The sequence below is a fragment of the Nicotiana attenuata genome, chromosome 11 (genome assembly GCF_001879085.1).
Source record: "Nicotiana attenuata strain UT chromosome 11, NIATTr2, whole genome shotgun sequence".
In the NCBI taxonomy this organism is placed as follows: Eukaryota; Viridiplantae; Streptophyta; class Magnoliopsida; order Solanales; family Solanaceae; genus Nicotiana; species Nicotiana attenuata.
The window spans coordinates 57,381,662-57,389,739 of NC_031999.1; positions in this window are offsets into that span (position 1 = coordinate 57,381,662).

Consider the following 8,078-nt stretch of genomic DNA (forward strand, 5'->3'; position numbering starts at 1 on the left):
TATATATGAAATTGCACAAGTTTATGTGGCAGTCTGGTCTAGCCTCGTCACTACTTCGTCGGGGTTAGGCTAGACACTTACCAGCACATGGGGTCGGTTGTGCTGATGCTACACTCTGTGCATTTTTGCACAGGTCCAGGTTTCGAGCAGCAGCAACAGCTTTAGTTCAGGAGCATATCTTCCAGTCCGGAGAGACCCGAGGTAGCCTTGCAGGCGTCCGCAGGCCCGGCGTCTCCCTTCTATCCTTACATTAGACTGTCATCTCTTTGTATTCGGGATAAACAGATTTATGTTTCTTTCAGAACTTGTATTTAGTATCCCTTAGATGTTCGTGAGTATGTGACTCTAGATCCGGGGTAGAGATTGTGTTGGAATTCAGTATCTTGCTTTGCTATTTAAATTTAAGACTTCCGCTTATTATTGTTGATTTTCATTGTTTAAATATTACTGTTGAAGAATTGTTTATTAAAGGAAAAGAACTAAAATTGGCTTGCCTAGCTTCTACGAGTAGGCGCCAACACGACCCCTGAGGGTGGAAAATCCGGGTCGTGACACTCGTTTAGGTATTTTCAACCAATTTCAATCACATCCACTCATTCAATCAAAAAAAAAAAAGAAGAAGAAGAGAGAAGAAAAAAGAAGTTGAAATATATTTTTCTCTCTTAGTTTTTGCTAANAAAATGTTGTTCCAATAATCAATATCAGTATTGCCTTTATTGGAGTTATTTTGGTTAAGAGGAAGAGGTCCACGAAACTTTGGGAGAATGGGATGTATCAAAGTAGAGAGAGAAAGAAAAAAGTGTAACTGATTAGCGTATTTAGTGGCTTAGGGCTAGGAGGAAACCAAAATTAAATATTTTGCTATAAATCTTAAAAAGTATCTATACAATATAATTTTTTAAATGGTATTTATTTAAAATAAATAAGGTGTTAACCTTTGCTATAGGAGGTAAAAACCATGATGGATAATTAATTTTGATTTGACTTGACATATATTAAATTTAGGAATTTATTCAAATTTAATATGAACTTTAAATGAGCAAAATTAATATGTTTGCGGAGTCAATTTGCAATACTCGAATTCGAACTTGTGATAGTTGGATTTTTTTACTCCCTTGTTCATTAAAAAAACATCACATCACAATCTTATCATAGACTTAATATTTAAAAACTATTGAAAGAAAGGAATAGGTAAAGATAAGTTTACCAAGCACATGCTCTTTTAGTACACAAGACTAACGGCTTTGCTTATTTTGATAAGTGTTTTTTTTTAAAAAAAGTAATTTTGGTGAAAAACAGTCTGTGTTTGGCTAATTAATTTGAAAATGGGATTTTTTTCATACCTATACACTATGTGAAACTTTATTACCCTTAATGTCCATGTTTAGCTAATTACTTGACATAAACAAGTTTTGTTTACAAAATATATACAATCCACCTTAAAAGGTTCCCAATCCATTATTTGCGGCTTCAATCAAGGGATGTAGAGCCCGTTTGGCTTAGCTGATTTAGAGTAGCTAATAAGCATTAGGTGTTGAAAAGCACTTTTAAGTGCTGAAGCTGATTTAAAAAATAAGCAGTTACGTGTTTGGATAAAAGTGCTGAAATTAATAATAAGCAGCTGAAGAACTAGGTATACGAAGAGTTTTGTTCTAAAAAGAAGTATTTTAGGGATAGATTAGTAAATATTTTGGTCAAACCTAAAGTGCTTATAAGCTGAAATTTGATAAGTTGGGGGAGACCAACTTATGACTTTTGGCTTATAAGCACTTAACTTATAAGCACTTTTAATTTTACCAAACGCGTAGATAAGCCAAAAAGTGCTTATAAGCCAATTTGACCAGCTTATAAGCTTAGCTAAACACCCTCGTAGTTACACCCTTTCCTACTTTCTCTCATCTCTCCCCTCTTCTCTCCAGATTGATAGGAATGTTTTTTAGTGCTTTCCCGTCTTTCTGTTTAGTCCCGTGATAAAGTAAATAAATATTTGAAAATTACGTTCTTCAATACACCTTATTTTGGCCAACTATATTTCCTAGCCTTAAGTTTAAGTTTGTTCAAAAAGCTCCTTAGATTTGATGCTTTGTGGAGCTTTATCAGCTTTGGCCTTTCGCCTTTTAGCTTCCTTTTTTGAAATCTTTGAATTATCAATATGGGAAACCTGCAAAAATATTAAGCACAAGTTAACGTGAGCGTACAAAAATTTACATGAAATATTGTTTATTTTCGTTAGAACCTCCAACTCAGATTTATACAGTTAGAAGTTGTCCGCAGAATCTACACTACAAAACAAGGGGTGCTCCCCCTTTACAATTTCTACAAAATAATTTTCATACATTATTTCCACCCAGTTAAATACAACTACAATAACATATAACTTAAATATAAAATTTATACAATATGTCTTTTGTGTATTTGTATCTGACTTATACATAGTAAAAATAAATTTCATACAACTAATTACATATTATACAACTTATCTTCAACTTATCTACAATTTTCATACATTATTTCTACTCAGTTATATACAACTACAATATCATACAACTTAAATATAATTTTTATACAATATTGTTCAACTTTCATACAATAGTTAAATAAAAAAGTTTAATTCAGCTAAAATCAAGTCTAATCTTCACCAAAACTCCCTCAAAATTGAGATATAAACTCCAAACCATATCCCCAATTATTTACAATAACACCCAATCCAAACAAATAATGGTTTTTGAAAACACAAATTCGAATTCAAAGTTTCAAAACTTTTTAATGGCTGTCAATGGTGGAATTGTTGCTTTCTTTTCCTTGCTTTACATTACTGAAATTAGTGACTGAGAGATAGAGAGAGACGTAGAGAGAATTCCCAATTCTTTGCAACAACACCCAATTCAAACAAATAATATTTTTTGAAAATCCAAATTCGAATTCAAAGCTTTATAATGGTTGTCAATGGTGGAATTGCTGCTCTCTTGTGCAAGTTGGGGGGGGGGGGATATGGAGAGAGAAACGTGGAGGGAGTGGGAGTGATTGTAGGAATTGATTAATTATCCTTAAATCCTAAAAATGTACATAATAGGTAATTTTGATACAGGAGGTAATTAAAGTAAAACTTGAGTAGGGGGGGTAATAAAGTTTCCAATAGTGTTGTCACGACCCTAAACCCAGACCCGGTCGTGATGGCGCCTCTCCTGAAGACAAGGCCAGCCGACACAACACTCACATTAGCCCCTTAAGCATTAAGAATCATTTTTAAGCCTTTAATTAAACAATGTTTCATAATAACTTCTGAAATAACAGTGCGGAATAAAAATACAAGCCCGACCTCGGGGTGTCACTAGTCATGGGCATCTATCATGGTCTGAATACAACAAGAAGTCTAAAATAATGTACTAAATACAGTAATAACAATGTGAGGAAGAGAGCGGTGCTGCGAACGTCATGCAGCCACCTGCTAACTCTGATGACTCCGCGCCTGAGCAAATCAACAGCCGCTACCGGGTTCCGATATACCTGAATCTGCACACGAGGTGCAGGGAGTAATGTGAGTACTCCAACCCAGTAAGTAATAAGAGTAAATAAAGGCTGAGCAGTAGGAAACAATGAATCCACATTCACGTTAGGTTCAATAAACACAACAGGCTTTCAAATCATAATACAAGTCAATCTTCCCTTTTAAAATCCAGCTTTTAGTAAAAATCATTTTGAAATACTTTCCAGCAGTTTTAGTAGGGGTTCAATACCATTTAAAATAATAATAGAGATCAAAGCCATAATCGGCCCATCGGGCAAATCATAGTTTGTAAAACAGCCCCTCGGGCAAAACAGTAATCATAAACACTTCATAACTTGAAAATCTCAGTGGAAATAACCAATGCCAAATCAGTGATTAATTCCTTTACACCTCATAACCCCAGTTTAAATAAAAGTTATTTTAAAACATTTGTTCATCTTTCCGACAGAGGCTCGATATAAAGATGGGTGAAAACAGTCAATAAATCAACATATTCGATAGAAACTCACTTTAAAGAGGAGTGAAATCAATAAGTCCATAAACAGACCTCTCAGGCAAAACATCACTCATATGCATGTATATATCTATCGCCCTTCGGGCTAGCCTCTCTGTCACTCGTGACTCCACTCTTACCAACCAGTACTCGCACTCAGCATTCACGCTCAATAGGTACCATATAGTAACCGCTGCGGCGCGCAGCCCGATCTGTATATCTATATCGCTGCGGCGTGCAGCCCGATCCATATATTTCGTCGACGGCGCTCACTGGGGGTGTGCAGACTCCGGGAGGGGCCCCTTACGGCCCAAGCGCAATATTATTGCGGCGTGCAGCCCGACCCATATAAGTATTGCTGCAGCGTGCAGGCCGATCCGTATCCATATATATATATATATATATATATTGCTGCGGCGTGCAGCCCGATCCATAGATATATAATCCTCACAACTAGGCCCTCGGCCTCTCCCAGTCATTAACCTCACCATCAGACTCTCAGTATATCTCAGTCATCCATCTCACAATCAGACCCTCGGTCTATCTCAATAAAACAGGGAACTCAGCCCAAAACAGTTTCCACATTTTAAGAATATAGTGATAAAGCCAGATTTGAGTAATAAATAGGTAACACATGACTGAGGACATGCTTTCAACACATTTAGAATGAGGATAGATAATAAAAATGCCCCTAAGGGTCTCAACAAGTCGGCACAAGGCCCCAAACATGGCATACAACCCAAAATATAAGAACATCAAACAATTAACTATCAAATACGCATTAAGGTACTCGTTCGGGAAGGACTAGGTCACAGTCCCCAGCGGTGCTCTACCCCACGCTCGTCATCTAGCGTGTAAGTCACCTCAAAGTAACACAACGATGTGTAATCCGGGGTTTCAAACCCTCAGGACAGTATTTACAATCATTACTTACCTCGAACCGGCGAAATCTCTAGCTCGCGACTTGCCCCTCAAATCGGCCTCTACGCGCGTCGAATCTATCCAAAGTCAGAACGAATACGTCACAATATGCTAAGGGAACAAAGCCCAAGCGAAAATACTCAAAGAATATCAAAAATTCCGAAATTAGCAAAACCCGAGCCCCGGGCCCACTTCTCGAAACTCAAAATTTTTTTACATCAACGGGTTCCTTATCACTCCACGAGTTCATACATATCAAAAATACAAGAATCGGAGTCCAATTGACCCCTCAAATCCTCAATTTAAGTCCTCTAACTCAAGCCCTAAACCTCCATTTTTAGTCCTTAAATTCCTTAAATTTCAGTTCCAATCCATGAAATATTACCATAGAAGTGTGTTTTAGGTCCAAAACCTTTACCTTATTGAAGTTCTCTTGAAATCTCCCTTCAAAATCGACCAAAAGCTCTAAATCCGAAGTTAAAATGGTGAAACCGATCAAAAATCGCGAAGAAAGGATTTATATACAGTCTGCCGAGGGGTTTTCGCATCTGCGACCCCTCCACCGCTTCTGCAGTACCGCATTTGCGGTCACAAGTCCGCTTCTGCGGATCTCACTTAAAAATCCAAAAGTCGCTTCTGCGACAGCTCTTCCGCATCTGCAGCTTCGCAGATGCGGCCTCCTCGATCGCTTCTGCGGAAACTGCCCATCACACTAACTCTCGCATATGCGGTCTCCTCCCTCGCACGTGCGGAACTGCACCTGCGGTTCCCAAGCCGCAGGTGCGAAAACACCAGAAGCAGCAGATTTTTGTGAAATTTCATAAGTCCAAATTCTTCCCGTTAGCCATGCGAAATCATCCTGAGGCCCCCGGGACCTCAACCAAAAGTACCAACACTTCCTAAAACCTTATTCAAACTTGTTCCAATCATCAAAACACCCCAAACAACACCAAATCCATCAATTCACATCGAATTCAAGCCTAAGCTTCCCAAAAACTTCCGAAACACGCTTTTGATCAAAAATCCAACCAAACCACATCCGAATGACCTGGAATTTTGCACACACATCCCAAAGGACATAACGAAGCTACAACAACTCTCGGAATTCCATTCCGACCCTCAGATCAAAATCTCACCTACCAACCGGAAATCGCCAAAATACTAACTTCGCCAATTCAAGCCTAATTCTACACCGGACCTCCAAAACCAATTCCGATCACGCTCCTAAATCATAAATCACCTAACGAAGCTTACCAAATCATAAAAATTCCGATCCGAGCTCATATACAAATAAGTCAACTCTTGGTCAAACCTTTCAAATTCAAAGCTTTCAACTGAAACTGTTCTTTCAAATTCATTCCGATTTTTACTGAAACCAAAACCAACGATCTACATCATTCATAATACATTACACGGGGCAAGTCGTGCCCGAGAACTGGCGATCAAAGTGCAAAAGCTCAAAACGACCGGTCGGGTCGTTACAAGTGTATAGGTATGTAAAAATTTCTTTGAAAAATACTTCTAAGCAGCAATTTGTGTTTGGCCAAACTTTTAAAAAGTGTTTCTAAGTGTATTTTTCTCAAAAGCGCTTCTCAAAAAGTGCTTCTGGGAAAAAGCTATTTTTTTTTCTGTTTCTCCGTTTCTACTCAAAGAACTTTTTTTTCTTCTAAAAGATTGGCTAAACACTTTAATTTTGAAAAAGAAAATACTTTTTTGAAAAAAGAAGAAGCTCTTTTCAACTTGGAGGAACTTGGCCAAACAGGCTATAAAACTAGTAACGGCAAGTTTGATGGAGAAAGTTAGGCTGTACAAAAAAATGGAGAAATCAACGGAACGAAAAATTCGAGTCAATCGATTAAAATGGGCAGCAGACGTAACATATGATTTTATGCAGGCGAAACTTTTTTTTTGGTTAAGTTGTCTACAGTGAGATATTTAAATTATTAGTTCACCTCTTTATAAGGAGAGAGAAAGAAAGGTCTTATTTGAGATAGTTTGAATTACTGTGTTCGTCGGTCGGCACAGTATAATATTTAGACATTTCGATTTGGTATTCGGTTTCTTAAAATGCTAACCTTACCTAATTAAGTTCGGTATGGTTCGATTTGTCTCCTTTCAATTTCGGTTTATTCGGTTTGATAACTTCAGTTTATTCGATTTGAATACTAACTTGTATATAAAGCCATAGACCGTAAAGAAAATTATACGTTGACATACATCTTATACGATTGAAAAAACATAAAGAAAATTGATTTTAAGCTGATTTGATTTATAGATCCAAAAAACTAACATAGTTGATATGGTATTCCTTATATGAAAATACCAACTCACATTAAACCGTATACACCATTAGTCGAACCAATTAAATTTGACCTTCAAAATCAACCAAACATATTGGATAAGATTTTGTTGCTCTCTCGTGAACTTACACATTATAAAAAAGTGCATGGGAATTCAAAACTTTAATCCTTAAACTTTATAAACTACTAAAATTAATGTTATTAAAAAATATATAAAAATACAATACAAAAAGTTAACTATAATTACAAATTAAAAGATGTCTAGAAAATCACCGAACGATTCCTCAGATAGAAATGGGGCCAATAAAAATTGGATCGACGAGGATATAATATGAAAATAGCAGAACTAATCCGTCTCTATTAAAATTAAAAAAAAAAAAAAGAGAGAGAGAGAAAAACTAATTTGGCATCTGTTTTGTTTCAGTTGTTTGTTCACTCTCGAACGAACTAACAGGATATCTTCGTTGAGCTAGCCCTCCTGTGGAATGAAGATTTGGTACATGTGGATGAAATCACAGTACCCAGGAAGTTCATTGCATGGTCCAGGTATTGCCTAACCCTACGCAATGGCTATTCTCTTCAATTTACGCAGCTAATACTGTTCAATCACGTAGCATATTATGGGAAAATTTAAAATGTGTATATGATAACTATAAGGGTCCTTGGCTAGTTGGGGGGATTTTAATGGGGTCACTCGACAAAATGAAAAATATGGAGGTAATCCTATTAATAACTCAAGAGTGAATGCTTTCACTAATTGCATAAATTATTGTAACCTATTAGATCTTGGATTTAAGGGTAGTAGATACACATGGACAAACAAACATAGAAATGGAAACACTATCCTAGAAAGGCT